Below are 19,045 nucleotides of genomic sequence, written 5' to 3'. Positions count from 1 at the left end.
AACCCCGCCCCCTCAGTGGGTCGGTCGTTACCGCTGGGCCCCGTCCCCTCAGTGGGTCTGATGTCAGCGGCTAAAGCCCCGCCGCCTCTGGGTTGGACGTTACCGCTGGGCCCCGCCCCCCTCAGTGGGTTTGATGTCGCCGCTGGGCCCCGCCCCCCTCAGTGGGTTTGATGCCGCCACTGGGCCCCGCCTCCATCAAGTGGGACTGATGTCACCGCTGGACCCCGCCCCCTGGCCGCCGTGGAAGCTGTATCAGTTTAGCGCGCGCTCGAGGGAAATTTCAAGTGTGGAGGAGAGTGAGTGAGTGCGCGCGCGGTGTGTTTACCGCTGTCGGCATCGCGGGGGGGAGAGAAGGGAGAGGGAGCGACCCCCTTGGGCGCGAGGGCAGTCAGATTCTCACAGCAGCAACGGCAGGACAGCCACCGGCTGCGTGCAGGTAACCGGCGCGGCAGGATAGGGGCTGGCGGCTGAGTGGAGGATGGCGTGTCGGTGATGGGGGTATGAGAGAGAGTGTGGCGGTGCTGCCCGTACGGAGCCAGTCTCTCCGGGTTGGTGGCGGCGGATTTTACTCCCGCTGTCTCCGGCACCAGCGCTGGCGCCATTTTGAGCGCAGATCCCTGATTTTTACTGTTTTTTTTTCTATTTCATATTTCTCTTCGCTTCCTCCCCCCCTCCTTCCACCCACTGAAATGGAAGATTTAGGATTCTGTGTCTTTCATTGCCAAATAGTTAAAAAGAGGGGGGAAATGAATACCCTAAAGTGTGCTCCCACCACCCAACTCCTTCCTCCATCAGATTTATGTTTATAGAGGGGATGCTGAGTTTCTTTCTGTCTAAAGTATCAATGTTAGTTGTTTTTCTCTCTCAGCAGATTTCTCTGCGCTTGCTGCTGGCTGTGTAACGGTGTCTTGTCAGTAGCGGCATTTCGAGTAGTCAGTCAGTCCGCTTTTAAAGATCCGCGGCTAATGTTTACCTCGCCCACACACACCGAGATTTGCAAAACACGATTATTTTCAAAACAACTTTATTTCATTGAAGATTTTTGGCTGTTTTTGTTTTGTTCTGTTAAATTCCGTGTTTACTGTTTTGATTGGACTATGCAACAGCTTGTATGTGCAGATTTACTAAAGTGCAAAAAAAAGCACCGGATTAAAAGAATCCTTTTCTGGCGGGTGGGCGAGGTTTAACTCGAGTAATAAGTAAAAAAAAAATAAGTGCATTATCTCTAATGTGTCTGTCTTCAAGTGTGTGAATCCGATCCCATATTTTTCAAGAGACGAGTTGACTCCAGAGTGAGTCTCGTTGCTTGACTCCTCAACTGCACTGGATGTTTCATCAGTCACATGCAGTTATTTGGTCCAAGCAACTTGTTGCATTCGGATTTTGGGTTTTGTCGTCCCATGAAGGTATTCCCCAAAAGCCTGCGTTCATTCTTTATTGCCACGTTTTCTGCATTCAATGTTAAGTATTGAACCCACTTTTTGTTCCACCCTGAAACCTCCTTAAATTTAGTTCGCATTTTGCACTGCACCCATCTGCTGTTTAACAACACATTTTCATTTCGAATGTAATTTTGTATACAGGGGATGAGACTAATAAGCGATGTGTTCAGCATAATGCGATAACCGGTTGAGGGATAAAATGACGTTTTATCGCAGAAGGAACTCGAGAGTATTTTTTATCACTATAGATGTTCATGTATACTCTCATGTATTTACAGAATCGTTATCCTGCTAATTTTTTTTTAGCAGCATCAACTTGTTCTTGTATAAAGGTTTTAACACAGCAATGCGACCGAAATAATTTCACAGGGCAGGAGGGAAACGTTAGAAAGATAAAAGTAAAAGCGACAGGAGCTTTTGAACACCCGAGAAGCTGGGTAAAGATGAGCATAGTAAGGAGTCTAACAACAACACCATGTTAAAGTCCAAAAAATTTAAAAAAAAAGTCCAAAAAATTGCTACCAAATAAACCTGTTGGACTTTAATCTGGTGGTGTTAGACTCCTTACTGTGTTTACCCCGTCCAACGCCGGCATCTCCACATCAAGATGAGCATGGCAGAAGGGCTTGGAAGAAGCTGCCCCACTGCATCTTTAAAGTTCAGAAATTGATAATGATTTGGAAGGCTAGAAGAGGACCAGAGTCAGAGGGGCGGCACAGTGGCGCCTCTCAGTGCTCGGGATCCGGGTTCAATTCCAGTCTTGGGTGACTATGTGGAATTTGCATGTTGTCTCCTTGTCTGCGTGCTCAGCCTCTGGGCACTCCGGTTTCCTCCCACAGTCCAAAGATGTGCAAGTTAGGTGGATTGGCCAAGCTGAATTGACAAATTTAACCCAACATTTTATTTCAACTAATTTAATTTGATCATATGCCATCTTCCAGTTCTGACGGCTGCTCAATGCTTGAAATGTTAATTTGGCTGATGTCTCCACAGTTGCTGTCCAGCCTGAGTTTTTCCAGAATTCTGGAAGTCAAACTTTCATTGTATCTGGATTTTTGAATTTATACCACTAGAAATTCATCTGATGTTCCATTGTCTGTCACAGGTACAGTTAGGAAAGTTTGTTGATTTGGTGATGAATGTGTCAAATAAATAGTACATTGGGCCAACATTAAAGTATATTGGTTTATGTGGGATTTTCCTGTCATAAGACCATAAGATAAAGAAGCAGAATTAGGCCATTCAGCCCATTCAGCCCATCGAGTTTCCACCATTAAATCATAGCTGATATAATTCTCATCCCATTCTCCTGCCTGCTCCCTGTAACCCTTGATCCCCTTATTGATCATAGATATATAGTATTCAAGCACCAACTTAGACCAATAGCTGAAGCTCAGATTTCAGAAACATAGAACTCTTCATGTTGCTTGACAAAAACTGTTCAAAGTCCTGATAAGGATGGAGCTCTGAATAGTGTTGTTAACAGTTAACATGTTCAGAACATAGATTTTAAATTTCAGGTACTTGAACCTGTAGGGAATCCAAAAAGTCTATACTGCCATCAGATTTCTGTATTTAATGACTTGCCATCCTTCTACTTTTTGTTGTCTTCTGTATAACATATGTAATGTTTATTTTATTTTGTGTATTTGGCAGTGTCTGGGAATTTAGATGGGTTTTCCTGGAAGTCTGAACATCTGCAGGGGAACTCCGTACAAAAACTTTTGAAAGCCAGTTATTTAGAGTGAGTGGGAGGAAATACTGCTTTCAACATTTACATCAATCTCTGGTTGGTTTAGCAAGTACAGTAAGAAGTTTAACAACACCAGGTTAAAGTCCAACAGGTTTATTTGGTAGTAAAAGCCACACAAGTGGCATCTCCACATCATGGTTTAGCAAGTATCCAGCAGAGCTAAATGGAGCCTGTGATCACTTTAGAAATTGGGGTTGACACTGCATAAATTATTAAATCCAAGCAAGATTGCTTCAGGGTATCTCTCCTTAGCTCTGAAATCAGGTTGGGCTCTGATTTTGTGCTTGCAGCAAATGTGTGTAAATGCATCCTAATTATATCCCTGACAACACTAAGCTCTACAATTAGAAATTTGGAATTTTAGCTATTTTACTCTGATACAAATGTGGTTTGAAATAAAAACTAATTTGGAAAGAAATGTTTATAGTTACTAGATTTGCTCAGCATGTACATGACTGGGCCCAATTATTCAAAACATATGGGGAAAGTAATGCTATTGTAGCTTGTCATTATGCTATGCACTGTTCTGCTGTGTAGTTTTAGGTCCCCTACACTCTATCCTTTCATTCTATCTTCACCACCTTTCAACATACCTATCTCAAAATATCAAAATAGACTTTTTAAGAACAATTATTGAATGCTGGGAACAATAGTTGAAGGTGCTACTTAATGTTTTCTTTTGTTGCTGGTATTTTTAATTTATATTTTCAGTGGTAGTGTCATAACTGTTTGAAAAGTCACCTGAGAACAAGCTTAACTATCCCTTTTCGTATATTGAATATTCTCTTTGAAGGATAATTAAGTGACATAAATAGCTGGTTTACAATGCAGCAATGGCAGAAAAAAATCCATGTCTGATCTCATACTGTGCTAAAGAGATCGATTGTAGTAAATGCCAACAGCTACAAAGTATTATCTATCATTTGTTTGTGTTGGCATGTTGAACAATGTGTATAGCTAAAGCTGAATTTGGTGAAAAAAATTTGGCGTCCTAGACAATTAACTGCTCCTTGGCCTCCATTAATAACAATCTAAGGTTCCTTCTTCTTTTAGGTTTGCAATGTATCTGGTTTCAGAAAAGCAGAGTCTTGGTTTCCTATGTTTCACATTGAATGGGGAGTTGGTTGCCCCTCTGTTCCTTGAAGTTCCTCTCCATCACTTTCTAAGTAAAATTATTGAAAACTAATTATCAAGACTCTTTGCTCTTCCTGATTGAATCACAGGATTACAGAATGGTTACAGCATAGAAGGAGACCATGCATTCAAACGGTCGTGTCAATACATACTCAGATACTTCATTTCTGACTTAACCTCATCTCTCCATCAGTTACTCTGCCATACATCTTCCTCTGGTTCTTGAACCTTCTACCAATGAGAACAGTATTTCCACTATCTACTCTGCCTAAACCCTTCATGATTTTGAACACTTAATAAAGTCTCTCTCAATCTTTGAGGAAGAACAGCCCCAGTTTCTCCAATCTATCCATGTAACTGAAGTCCTTCATCCCTGGAACCAATCTGCCCCTGGCCTAAAGCCTTCACATCCTTCCTAATGTGCAGTGCCCAGAATTGGACACTATTCTAGTTGAGTCTGAACCAGTGTTTTGTAAAGATTCATTGTAGCTTTGTTGTCTTCTTGTACTCCATGTCTTTGTTTATAAAGCCCATAATCTTGTTTGCCCTTTCACACATTCTCAACCAGCCTTGCCACTTTTAAATGATTTATGCACATGCACCTCAATGTCACTGTTCACCTGCATCTCCTTTAGATTTGCAACCTTTATAATACCACTCCTCTTTATTGTACCAAAATGTCACTTCTCTGTGTTAAAGTTTATGAACCAAATATCTACCCATTCCACTTTATTGTTGAAGACTTGTTACTTCTGTGGCATGAGTGTTATTTGCCTCTTTTCAGTCCAAGCCTGAATATTTTCCAAGTCTTGCTGCATTTGGACATTGTTGTATATTTGATGACAAGTGGAAGTGCCGGGTTAAAAATGAACAGTCTTTGTTTGTGTTGTGTGATGTCTTCCATGGCTGCTGCTGCTTTCTGTTTCCCACGCTATATCTTTTGACATCACTTCCGTTTGCATATATTGCTACAGCAGGTCTTCACAATGAGTTGTTGGAAAAAAATACAGACATTGATTGCTTCAGTATCTGAGGAGCAATGAATGACACATCTCTAAACTCCTCTCGTGTCTCTTAATTATAAGACTGCTTAGCTGACATTCAATACTGGATGAGCAGAAATTTCCTCGAATGTAATATTGGGAAGAGTAAAACTTAATTCCTTAGCTATTGATGCTATCCCTCTCTCTGGCAGCTATCTGAGACCAAACTAGGCAGTTTGCAACCTTGCTATTATACTGAACCTTAACCTAGAGGTGGGCTTCTGACCATATATCAACATTATCATGAAGACTGTCTGTTTCTGCCTCCATAATATCGTCTGGCTTTGCCCCTGCCTTGGACTAAGTTCACCAGTAGTGCTGGTTGTCCTCGCCCATTCATTGGTTGGCATTGCTGGCTCACAGTGCCAGGCACGATTTTCGATTCCAGCCTTGGGTGGAGTTTGCACGTTCTCCCTTTACCTGTGTGAGTTTCCTCTGGGTGCTCCATTTTCCTCCCATAATCCAAAGATGTGCCGGTTAAGTGGATTGGTCATGCTAAATTGCCCCAAAATGTCCCAAGGTGTGTAGGTTAGGTGGATTAGTCATGGTAAGTGTGCGGTGTTACAGAGATAGGGCAGGGGAGTGGGGCTGGCTGAGATGCCCTTCCTAGAATCATAGAATTCCTACAGTGCAGAAAGAGGCCATTCAGCTCATCGAGCTCTTTGCTCTTTTGGAAAGTCAGTACCTTCAGTTGGGTCCAGGCCCCAAGCTCTGGAATTCCCTGCTTGTTTGTCCCTCTACTTTGCTTTATTTTTTAAGACTTCGCTTAAAGTCCATTTCTTTGACCAAGATTCTGGTGATCTGACTTAATATTTCCTTGTGATTCAGTATAATATTTTGTTTTGTACTGCCTCTGTGAAGTCCTTTGGGATGTTTTATTACATTAAAGGTGCCATATAAATACAAGGTGTTGCTTTCTTTAGGTTAAACAAATACACCACAACCTGGTTGACTGTTCAGTGTAGCTTTGTGGCATTTGTTGCAGGAAGTGAGTTGGTTGCTTTGCAGCATTTGTTTCTTTTATGTTAGAGTTGTGGTTAAAGGTTTTAAATTTTTCAATTTGAGCAGTTTCCTGCAGATGCTCTGACTTTCATGTTTACATATTTTGGGTATCAGTTATGTTCAGCATTATTTGAGATTCATTGTTTAGGAGTAGTTGCATTCTGTTTGAGTATTAATGGGTTATGGAGCTAGAATATTAAATAAGGGCTTCCAATTTTCCCAAATGTATGTTGTCTAAGTTGTGAAGCAGGTGTGTTGTACTGTGCCTTCACCATAGTAGAAAATCTGGCACTGGACAACATGCTGTGTTGATAGAACAGGCGTTGTTATTCCTTGTCTAGTGTCTGTCAACTGCTGCTCAGTTGATAGCATTCTTGCCTCTGCGTTATTAGGTTTCAGGTCCAAGTCCCACCCTTGTGCTTCAATACAAAGCTTAAGCTGACACACATGTGCAGTACTAAGGAAGCTCTGCACTCTCTTTTGGATGAACCTCCGTCTGCCTGCTTGAGTACACATGAAAGATCCCATGGCATTATTTTGAACACAGTAAGAAGTTTAACAACACCAGGTTAAAGTCCAACAGGTTTATTTGGTAGCAAAAGCCACACAAGCTTTCGGAGCTGCAAGCCCCTTCTTCAGGGGCCTGAAGAAGGGGATTGCAGCTCCGAAAGCTTGTGTGGCTTTTGCTACCAAATAAACCTGTTGGACTTTAACCTGGTGTTGTTAAACTTCTTACTGTGTTTACCCCAGTCCAACGCCGGCATCTCCACATCATTATTTTGAACAACAGCAGGGAGGTTCTCCCTGGTAACCTGGCCAATATTTGTCCCTCAATATCACAAAACAGATTATCTTGTCGCTATAAGTTGCTGTTGTGGGAGTTTGTTGTGTGTGATGTCTGTTGCGTTTCCTATGTAACTGTGGGTACACCTCTGTCCAGTGGTCATGAAAAGCACCATTTAATTGTAGCGCTTGTAGATATACTTGTATATTTGCAAATTGGTATAAATTGTTTCAGTTTTTTGATCGGCGATGTAAGACTTAGAGGGGTGGCTACAACCTACAGGTGGGTAAACATGACACAGCAAAACAATGCTTGTCCACCAGTAAAGAAAAATAGTGCAAATTCTGGCTTGTAAGCCACATAACTGAGATGTATTTTGCATAAGCAATAAGTATGCCAAACCTGAGTGTCTAATGACCACTTTTCAGCTCAGGAGCAACCTGTTATTGGCTGTATTTTAAAATTTATTAGTTACAGCTTAAATTGAGTCTTGAAAATAGAGTAATAACAGTTTATTCAAAATGTTTCTTCCACCAGTGGATTCCACCTAAACAGTCTTGGCATCAACTCCTGTTTAAAATGCTTAAATTGAAAAGTTGAATCTTAGGAACCTAATCTGAATGGCAGCATAATAGAACATTACATGAAAAGGCAACTCAACTAATGTAAGTGTTGTCAGTATCGAGTTGAAGGGTTGTTAACTTTTACTAAAATTCACTATATATGTCTCTCTGGTTTTGTAACGGACGCAGATGTAGTGAATTACTTCTGGGAATGTTTTATTGCACGTGTTACTGTATTGCGGTGTACACGCAGGCATCTTTCAATTTTGGAGATACAAAATTAGAATTGTCCCACAACCCGATGTTTTATGTGTGGTCTCGCCGAGAGTGGATAAAACCGTCTGCTTAAGCAGTTTTAAAGAGGGAACCTACACATCATTGATGTAATGTAGAATGGTTTCTTATGCCATCAGTTACCAATAAATTGACTCAGTTATCCAATTGATGTCTGTACGGACTAGCTTACTTTACTGATTCATTTACTTTTGACATTAAACTGGGCAGTGGTTTTACTGTAATTGTTATGCCCTATATTAGGGTGTAGTTTTAACAAGTGGCATTTTATGCATTTTGCTTTATTCAGTTTTATTTAAGTTGCTAGTTCACCCACCAACGTAACCACAGTTTTACAGCTGTGTATGTTCTTGCTGTGGCTTTTAAGGCAAGGCAGCAAAGGACACTTCAATTTTAAACAGCTGTGTTGAATTGTACATTCAGATTGCTGCACACAAGGCTATTTAGTATCATGTTTATTCCATGAAATAGTTGCATTTTCAAGTACAATAAACATCATATTCAACAATGTCCTGAACAAATTTGATTATATGGCTAATGTACTTGGGAGCTTCCCATATAATAATAACTGGCCAGTTTGGTATTTGTGTTATAGAAGTTGGAGAATGGAGGATTGAGAAATATGTTGTGAAGGATAACATTTGTCTTAAGTTACTTTTCAAGAAGAAACCAAGATGCAAAGAACATATAATCATATCTCCCATTACCGGATACTGTGAAGCAGCCAATTATATTTTTACTCCGCTCTAGTGTCTCCTGGGTAACGTTATAATGTTTGGTTGCTTTGTATGTATACATTATAGGTTCATACAACGTGGCAAGTTTAATGGTGCACATTCTCAAAATATCAATGATTCATTTAACCAACAGGTTAGTCAGATGCTATTAAGATGGTCTTGAGGTGCTTGATGAGTGAGGTTTGATTGGCCCAAATAGATTTGTCCCATTGGGTCACTGTCCATTTTAGATTTGGTGTTATACAGTGGCCATAATTAACCGTGTTTTCACCCCTTCCCCACAACCCCCACTTTATGGTGATTTATTGACCCAGGAATTACTAAACCTGTGTGCTGAGTGCAGTGAAATGGAATTATTCCCCCTCACCCTTTGTATTGTATTATTTTCATGTAGCAAATTGCTGGCAATGTAAATTGATGGTGTGGTGACATCAATTGGACATCTGGGACCTCATAAATTTCTAGTCCAATGATCTGTCTCCTTGACCAATTAAATTTAAGTGTAGAAAAATGAAGAGCAAGCTAAAGAAAGAAATGGGGTGATTGGTGTCAAATTACACATAGAAGGGATATACAGGGGGAAAGAGAGTGCTAAGGCAAATGAAAAGAAAAATAAAAAAAAATTGTTTAAAAAAAAATCAATTTCTCCCCATCTCTAAGGAAGCAAGACTCCTTATTGTTCTCCATGAAAACTTATACGTGGGAAATTAGAGAACAAGATCTTCTCTATAACAAAACCAGAAGGCATACATGTATTATGGAACCTCTGGGAAATCTAATTTTGGCCAGTAATACTACCAACTCAAAACTCTCTCAATGCATCACCAACTAACATTGCACAATAAAAATGAATGCAGGTTTTAGAAAATCTAAATGCGTAATATAATTAACCTACATGATTGGTGTGAGAGGATTCAGAGGAAACCTGTAATTAGCCTAATCCTTACATCAGCACCCGCCTGTAATGACACCAGGTTGAAAGAAGAAAAGTTCCAATTTCCAAACTCAGTCTCTCTCTGTGATTGATAATGTCTAAATTACCGTGGATTAATGATCAGTTATTAATTGACACAGTCCCAGGAGACCCACTAAAGAACAAAACAGGTTGTGTATATTGACAAGAGCTCCAAACACCAGTGTAGCAGTGTAATCAACTCGATCAATAGACAGCCAGTATGACGCCATGCTAGCGTGACAGGCTTGCTAAAATTACCTTGGTAACCAGGTAACTACATATGTATTGGATTCTTCTTCCTCCAGAGTTTCCGTGATGTGTAGAATTGGAAAACTATATACATGAACCTACACAGTTGTGCTGTTGCCATTGGCAGTTGGTGACATTTCTGTCCTGTCTTGTATGTCGTCAAACCATCTTTTCCATTGTTTCCTCCTTGATATTTGGACTTTTGTTTGATCCAGCAGAATTATATTGCCTTGGTTTCTTTTTCCTTGGGCAGTCTTAAAATTTCTCTTCTGCTACTGATTTTCAGTTGTAGCTTTTCAATAATCCATTAGTTTCTTCTTCTTCACCTAATCTTTTATAAAATGCAAGATCCAGTGAGACCTGAAGGCAAGCTGGAATCCATTGCATCTCCAGCTGACAAGTCTTTTTTCTGGAAAAAGTGTTTTTTGTTGTTCAGAGATTGACCAAATTCAAATCTGAGAGGCACTATTATAGTCCATATTGGCAAGCATTGTGGTGGATTAGGTTTAAGGAGAGTAAAGTGTAGCATCAACACCTCTACTAGCTAAGTAGCCATTGCTTAGGGCAATTAAAATTGCACATATTGGTTCCATACTGTTGTCACATGGCTTATTTTGTGTTTTTACTATAGGATGGATTGAATTTGTCAGTTTAGTTTAATAGTTCAGTTGTATTTGTGGTGTATATTGCTGTTACCAATTCTGATTAACCTACAATTGTCAGTTTTTCACCATAATTAATGATCTGGTTGTCAGCAGACAAAATCAATAATTGCACTGCTAGAGGCTTTTCTTTATCTGAATGGCTATGATATGAAAATGATCCCATGGCAACCATTATCTTTTTTTAAACTGTGGTTGCATTCCAAAGTAATATCTTTGGCTTGATGTTTTGAACAACTGACTTGCGCTTTCTTTCCCAACCCCTACCACACTCTTAAAACATTGATTGAAATTAATGGCAGCAGCTCCTCATCAGCTGAGGAACAAAGTGTCTCATCTTCTTCATGAAAATTGCCCTTAGTCTTGACTAAGTGCAACATCATGGAAAATCAACTAGTGCTTCACTAACGGGTTACACCTGAGCAGGATTGGGACTGATGTCCTTGGGGCAGGTACTTGCTAGAGTGGTTGGGGAGGGTTTAAACTAATATGGCAGGGGGATGGGAACCTTTGCAAGGATTCAGAGAAGGGGGAACTAAGAACAAGAGGGAAAAACAGTAAGGAGAATAAGGAAAGTGGTAGGCAGAGAAATCAAGGGCCACAGTCAAATAAGGACCAAGTTTAAAAAATAGTAGGAAAAGGAAAAGAAACGTTTAAAGTTCCCACCTTCAGATTTTGTACCTGAATGCTCAGAGCATTCAAAACAAAATGGATGAATTAGTTGCACAGATAGATGTAAAGGGCTAAGATATAGTTGGCATTACGGAGACATGGCTCCAAGGTGAGCAAGGATGGGAGCTAAACATTGAGGGCTATTCAAAGTTTAGGAAGAACAGGTGGAAAAGAAAATGTGGTGCAGTTGCATTGTTGATTAAAGATGGTGTCGATACGATGTTGAAAGATATTGGCATAGATGATGTGGAATCTGTGTGGGTTGAGTTAGGGCAAAAATCATTGGTGGGGGTGGTACACAGACCACCAAACTAGTGGTAATGTTGGGAAAAGCATTAGACAGGAAATCAGAGATGCATATGTTAAAGGAACATCTGTGATTATGGGTGACTTTAATCTGTATATAGATTGGAAGAGCTAAATTAATCTCTGTTCAAAGGAGGAGGAATTCCTGGAGTGCAGCCTTCACAAGGAAGCCATGAATAATGTGCCAGAAGTGTTGAGAGAAGCATGTTGTAGTGAGGAACTGTAGGAAATCGGCATTATTAGATCAGTAGTTTTGTGGAAATTGATGGGATTGAAGGTCGATAAATCTCCAGGTCCCGATAATCCTCATCCCAGAGTACTTATGGAATTGGCCCTGGAAATAGTAAATCCATTGGCGGTTATTTTCCAAAGTTCTTTGGACTCTGGAATAGTTCCTACAGATTGGAGGGTAGCTGATGTAAGCCCACTATTCTAAAAGGGAGGTAGAGAGAAAACAGGGAATTATGGACCAGTGAGCCTAACGTTGGTCCTTGGGAAGTGGCTAGAGTCTATTATCAAGAATTTCATATATCGGCATTTGGAAGGCAGTGGTATAATCAGACAGAGTCAGCATGGATTTACAAAAGGGAAATCTTGCTTGATGAATCTATTGGAATTTTTTGAGGATGTAACTAGTAGAGTTGACCAAGGAGACCCAGTGGATGTGGTTTATTTAGACTTTGATTCTTTCGACAGGGTCTTGCATAAAGACTACTATGTAAAGTTAAAGCACTTGGGATTGCAGGTAATGTCTTGAGATGGATAGAAAGCTGGTTAGCAGATAGGAAGCAAAGAGTTGGCATAAATGGGTCTTTTTCTGATTGGCAGTCAGTGACTAGTGGGGTTCCGCAGGGATCTGTGCTAGGACCCCAACTGTTCATTTTATATATTAATGATTTGGATGAGGGAACTGAATGTATTATCTCCAAATTTGCAGATGATACAAAGTTAGGTGGGAGAGTGAGCTGTGAGGAGGATGCAGAGATGCTTCAGCGTGATTTGGAAAGTCTGAGTGAATGGGCATATGCACGGCAGATGCAGTATAATGTGGATAAATGAGGTTATCCACTTTGGTAGCAGTACTAGGAAGACAGATTATTACTTGAATGGGCGTAAATGGAGAGAGCTTCGTGCATTAGTTGCTGAAAGTAAGCACGCAGGTACAGCAGTCAGTAAAGAAGGCAAATGGCATGTTGGCCTGCATAGCGAGAGGATTTGAGATAGGGCGTTGGTGAGGCGACACCTGGAATATTGTGTGCGGTTTTGGTGTCCTTATCTGAAGAAGGATGTCCTTGCTATAGAGGGAGCGCAGCGAAGGTTTACCAGACTGATTCCTGGGATGGCAAGTCTGTCATATGAGGAGAGACTAAATTGGTTAGGATCATATTCATTGGAATTTAGAAGAGTGAGGGGAGATCTCATGGAAATTTATAAAATTCTAAGTGTTAGGGTAGATTCAGAAAAATGTTCCCAAGGGTGGGGGAGTCCAGAACTAGGAGTCATAATTTGAGGATAACGGGTAAACTTTTTAGAACTGAGGTGAGGAGAAATTTCTTCACCCAGGTGGTGAATGTGTGGAATTTGCTACCACAGAATGTAGTTGAGGCTAAAACGTTGTCTGATTTCTAGAAGAAGTTAGATGTAACTCTTGGGGCTGAAGGGATATGGAAGGAAGGGGGGGATCAGGATATTGAATTCAATGATCATCCATGATCAAGATGAATGATGGAGAAGGGTCAATGGCCCGAATGGCCTACTCTTTCTAGTTTCTATGTCTCTCGCCTTACAATTCTATCTTACATTAATGTCCCCTGGCCCCTTATCCACACTTAGCAAATTTAGTGCATCCAAAATTTTACATCCATCCAGTATCACACCAAGTTTTGCTTATACATCAACTATCCTCCCAGATCCACACTGTTCCTAATCCCCAAAGCTTCAGATTTCAAAATTGTCTTAGCTTTGTGCAAAGTTGTCCATGGCTTCACTCTTTCTATCTGCAACCTCCATCAGCAGTATATTCCCCCACTGTCTAATTCTCTGTTCCCCTCACTCTGATAGCTTTTGCAGCTTCACTGTTGGCAGCTGTGCCTTCAGCCATCCGGGTTCCAAAAGACAACACGATCACAAATCTAAAATAGTTCATAAATGCTTTATGCTATTATCGGTGTATAATTGGTATGCATTATTTGTTTGTTAATATGAAATAATCTTGCTCCAAACATTCAAATTATGTAAAAGTTTGAATTAAACACAGCAAAACTTTAAAAAAACCAAAAATTATTGAAACACACAAATGAAATCTGAGCACTTCACAGTGAAAGCTTGAAATTTGAGCACGGCACAATGCAAATTTTAGTCGTTTGAAAAAACACTCCAATTGTGATTTGTTTCCTGACAATAGCATTTTCTGTCCGTAAAGTAATTAACGCAAATAAAGATTCTGCAGGGACACCTGCCTTAGTTGTGCCACTTCCTCAGCAGTCATACACAATTTGATGGAAATAATGGCCAAGGTGGAATTGGCACCTTCACCAAGCTGGATGCTTAATTTGAGCCTTTTCATTGCTCGTCAGCGGGAGCAGCTTCCTTCATGGCATTAACAATTTCCCAGTTGGTCAGCAATACGGATGCCATCGCTTCTTTATCAACACAAAATGGATTCAAACCTGGAGCTTGCTAGCAGGTTCAATAGAAGATTCATGTACTCAGAAATTTGTTATTTGTTTTGGTAGATGTATAAAATTCTTAGCTGTCTAATTGGATGAATTTATTGTGTTAAAACGTGTTTGTATTGGATTCTGTTTGTCGGTTAAGGCACTTCATGCAAGACCCAGAGTTGCCACTATTGAGGCAAACTTTCCGTCCTGCGATGCCATGCTGCAGTCATTGCTGAAAAGGTGCACCTGCCGTCAATACCTTTTTGATGTTTCAGTAGGTTAAGGCAACAACTTGCATTTGTTGAGTTGTTCCTCAGAAAAATATTCCAAGTGAGAGCCACACTTTGAGAGGAAAAGTTTCCCATTCAAAAAAGGTGCATTACAAGGTGGAATTTCATTAGAACCGTTGTAAAGTAAGAGTAGGAAGTCCAGATAACGGAGCCTTGGGTTCTAAAAGCATAGCCCAACATTGGAGTAAAGACAATGGGTGATGCTTGAAGTTCGGCATTAAAGCAACTGAGAATTTTGTGGAAGGAGTGGTTGGACAAAAAGAGATTAGAGATAGAGAAGTGGATGAAAATGAAAGAACTGTAACTTTGTTAGGAGTGATGTTATTCAGGTTGGTCAAATAGGGTACCAAGATGAAAAGCTTTGTAATCCACTGGAGACAGTGGCCTTGGAGGTCAGGAGAGTCGGTGGTGAGCTGGCGACAACAGCTTTGGTCTTCCTCGTGTTTTTAGATGGAAGACATTGGCAAAGCTGGAAGTTTTAAAATACTTCAGAGGTAGAACTATTACTGAGGTCAACTACCATAGTGACATCCAAAGACATTGTTGAAAACAGAGAGCAAGTAGGTGAGGCAGAGGAAGGGGGCAAGCATTAAGTTTGGAAGACTTCAATGTTGAACTCGAAGGCAGAAGAGCAGTTATTTATTTCTAGTTCATATGTATAACTAAATTATTTCTATCCTGTTGTGATGAAAGGTCTTCAACATGAAGCATTAACTCTTTTTCTCTCTACAGATACTGTCTGACTTGCTGAATATTTCAACTGTTTTTTATTTCTAGTATCTGTCGTATTTTGCTTTTGAACGTCTACTCAGTTGTTTGGCTTAAGGAATTGCTGTACTAAAAATTTGTAATAAATGTGAAAAAGTTAATTCTGAAAATGGGAACTTGTGATGCAATAAGCTTGTTATCAGCAATCTGAAATTGTAGTTGTTGAGATTCTCTTCAATGTATAAAGGAAATGCTTATAATTGTGCATATTTGCTCTTGAGTCCAATATGCTAACATGGTTTTTGTTTAACCGTGAAACCTTGCATTACTTGGCCTAGTCTCGTGAAGAAAGGATTTTGATTTTATATTGCACTTTCACAATCTTAGCGGGTCCCAAAACATTTCACAGCGAGTGAATTACTTTTGCAACGTAATCAATCTTATAATTAGGCAACACAAGGCAGCTAGTTAGCAACAGTAATGAAAAATGACGACAAAATCATGTATTTGATGGTAGATAATGTTAGTTAGATACCAGGAGAACTAATCTACAAAACTTTGCGAACACCTGAGGGAGCAGACAGGGTCTTTGTTTACTGGAAGCACTCCCATCATCCTGTAATGAGGTGCCACCTAATATAATGTTCTTAAATCTCTGAGCCTGACTGAGGTGTGAGTGCTGCCATGGAACCTGCGCCAATATTTTAATAAATTAAATGAATGTTTTTACTGGCATATGGGATTGGTGTTAACTCAAATTATATTGCAAACTATATTGTGACTACATTTTAAAGATAGAATTAATTGGCTTTTTCATATTGAAAAGTTAAGGATAACTCAGTTACACAACTTATTTTCCTAGTTATCATTCATTGTGTTAAGCTTGGTTTAAATTATTTTAAATCAGCAAACTATAATCTGTAATTATAGACCACTTGGTTATCACTTCCAGTCAAATTAAAACTGGTTTTGTAGAGGGCATTATAATTCTAAAGTATAGAATCAGACAGCACAGAAGGCGGCTATTTAAACAGTTGTGCCCATGTTGGTTCTTTGAAAGAGCTTGCAGCAATGAGGTCTTCTGGTGGGTTTTTCAGATCACAAGCATCTTCACTTTGAGTGTGGTTTCAGAAGAAAGAGAGATGGAGTAATACCGTTGCCTTGTGGCATTCTCTCCAACTACTCAAATGTCAGCATTTTTTACACCCAACAGCTGGATCATGTGATGTGTCTCAGAGCTGCATGGATTTGGTATCTGTAAAAACAGCTTGTGTTCTTTGCAAATGCAACATGGCTTCAGCAGTTTAGGTAAAGTGTTATTTTTGAAAAGCTCAATACATATGTATACCCAGCTGATATAAATTATTTTATAAAACATCTTCATAACACAAACCTGTGTTTGCAAATTGCAGGGGCATAATGAAGAGTATTGTGTCAAAATGTAAATGGTAGTCTTTCATTCTTAGTTCATGTTTTGTTTCTAGTTGTGCTTGTGTCAGGGATTCCATATATTAGAAGATTCTTTGGCTCATTGGAAATATGCTTGGATCAAGGCTATATGTATTGGTTGTACTTTCCTATCAGAAAACTAAGTTTGACTTTGTGCATTGATTTTCTTCAAATCCGTAAAGCCTTGCACTATTTGCTTAACTCTTTGTGATCTATGTAATCCAGAGCAAAAAAATTAAACATTGCAGATTTTGTACTAAAAGTAACACATTGTATTAATTTATAATGGAGTATTCTTCCACAGAACAATTTGTGTGTGAAACTCTGTCTTATTCTCTAGTAAACTGAAGTAATAAGTCTGCGATGTGTTTTGGTTAACTGCATGGAAGAGTTAAATAAAGTTTTTAAAGCAGGAAGAAGTATCTGAACCAGCTGTTTTGGAGCAAAATTAAACTTGTACTGTTAAATTAAAAATATAGTCAATTCTAAAAATTCTTGGAAGGTATGTCATTGTTTTGCTCTAGGTGGAAGACTACTCCATCATGATTTTAATAAGTAAACTTTAATAAGTAATAAGTGTCCATTATTTTTAAATTCAGCCCATCTCGAATAGTTATCCAATTCTTTTTAAAGTTAAGATCTAAAAGTTTGTTTTTTGAACTGTAAATTCTTTTATCTAATTTGCAAATTGAGAAACCCTGCTTAATTCAGTACTTTTATTTTTGGTTTTACTGATGCCTTTGAGCATGTGGCATGATGTTGGACTTGGATTCTATCCACCTACTTGTGTGCCCAAAATTTTATTTGACTTTGGAGCTGTAACCATCTAGTGTGTCGTTGCAGGGGATGGTTATTGCAATGGCTATTCACTTCTTGGAATTGGGGCAATTTAGTTCAAATTGCTGGGCTACGACCTGTGCATGAAAGTTTTGATTAGTGTTTGGAATGGACCCACAGCGTAGAGCCCCTTAATTTAGTTATCTGAATTGGCAATCTTGTTGATGTGCGAATCTAGCGAGTATGGGAAATGAATATATTCAGATGTTGATGTAAAACACAGTCAAGGATTGTGAAGTGCAGGTAGGAAATTGGAGTTAAGGTCACAATCTGATCAGCCATGATCTTATTGAATCGTGGAGCAGACTCAATGAACCAAATGGTGGCCTACTCCTATTTCTTATTTTATGAACTGTACACTCCCTGCACACACTACTCAATTCACAACATCTCTATTACTCACCAACAATCTCTACCAATCAGGACTCGTATCAGACATTTATGTGCTACATAGCACCCTTACATTGCTGCAGGCCTCAAACCTATGTTACACAGCTGCACCTGCTGTCAGCTATTCAACCATAATAGCCACATTACCAAAACAGATGGCAGACCACTCTGGCTTATTTCCATCTTTCTGGCAAGATGAGGTGCTGCACAACTGGAGGCTGCAGATGGCAACTGGAGAGGGAGTGGTGTGCCAGGGAGGAGATGGTGATGGCTGTTGTTGAGACACCCATGCCATTAAAAGCTTTATAATCATGCAGTGTGCACTCATAACTAATACTGTTTCACATATCCTACATTTCCTTCTGATTGAGCTGCAGATGGTGTAAGCATGCACCTGTTTCTCCTTGCTTCTCACATCACAGCCTTACTCTTGTGTCTTTCTCCTTTTAGATACTGAAGAACTGCAACTTGACCAGGCACTGGAGGAACAGTAAGAGAGTGATGATGAAAACATAGCTCGATCTCTTGATTTCGCGCACAGTCATCAGCTCAGAGACTGACATCGCTTGAATCTTAAAGGACTAATTAAAGGTGGGGCTGCACATGATACACCAAGCATGAGTGGGCTTCACCCACAGCAAGGATAATGTAGCTTCCAGTTCGTTGGAGAGCGAGGTTGCACACAAACTCTGTTGCAGATGAGTACTTTGGCGCAGATTACAGAAGCAAACTGAGTATACACACCAAAGCTCTGGTGTGTTTGATTGCAAGATTTTTGGCAGGTTTTCCGTGTCAAGGAGTATGGAGGAGTCTGGCAACAACTTGGCACTGAGTTTATTTAAAGCTTGGAGCCCATCCTTTCAACCTTGGAAGTGGAACCAATCCCACAAGTACACTTGTGAATCCACCCATGATGGAACATTTGAATGCAGATGTATCTGCTTGCAGCACAAGCAGCTTCTCCCAGAAGACTAACTGCTGCAGTAAAAGCTCAGACTGAAATCACATTTCTTTTATTGGGTGTGGGTGTCGCTGGCTGGGCCAGCATTTACTGCCCATCTCTAATTGCCCTTGAACTGAGTACATTTCAGAGGGAATTTTTAAGAGTCAACCAG

The 19,045-nt window shown here is 39.9% G+C and overlaps 1 protein-coding gene across 8 annotated transcripts in view; it reads left to right on the top strand.

Annotated features, from left to right (window-relative positions):
• Positions 1 to 233: 233 nt before the first annotated feature.
• epb41l2 (erythrocyte membrane protein band 4.1 like 2) overlaps positions 234 to 19,045 on the top strand; it is a 165,390-nt gene continuing 146,578 nt past the window's right edge. For 7 of the 8 annotated variants that reach the window (XM_078212859.1, XM_078212855.1, XM_078212858.1 and 4 more), the window contains exons 1-2: positions 238 to 436; positions 18,381 to 18,521. The gene's annotated coding sequence lies outside the window, so the exon portion shown is untranslated. Of the gene's footprint in view, positions 437 to 18,380; positions 18,522 to 19,045 lie in introns of all 8 variants that reach the window. The other variant, XM_078212856.1, reaches the window with a different exon arrangement.

The sequence above is a fragment of the Mustelus asterias genome, chromosome 5 (assembly GCF_964213995.1).
Source record: "Mustelus asterias chromosome 5, sMusAst1.hap1.1, whole genome shotgun sequence".
Taxonomy (NCBI): Eukaryota; Metazoa; Chordata; class Chondrichthyes; order Carcharhiniformes; family Triakidae; genus Mustelus; species Mustelus asterias.
The sequence above is the reverse complement of the archived record's forward strand: the minus strand, read 5'-3'. Positions and strand labels throughout refer to the sequence as shown.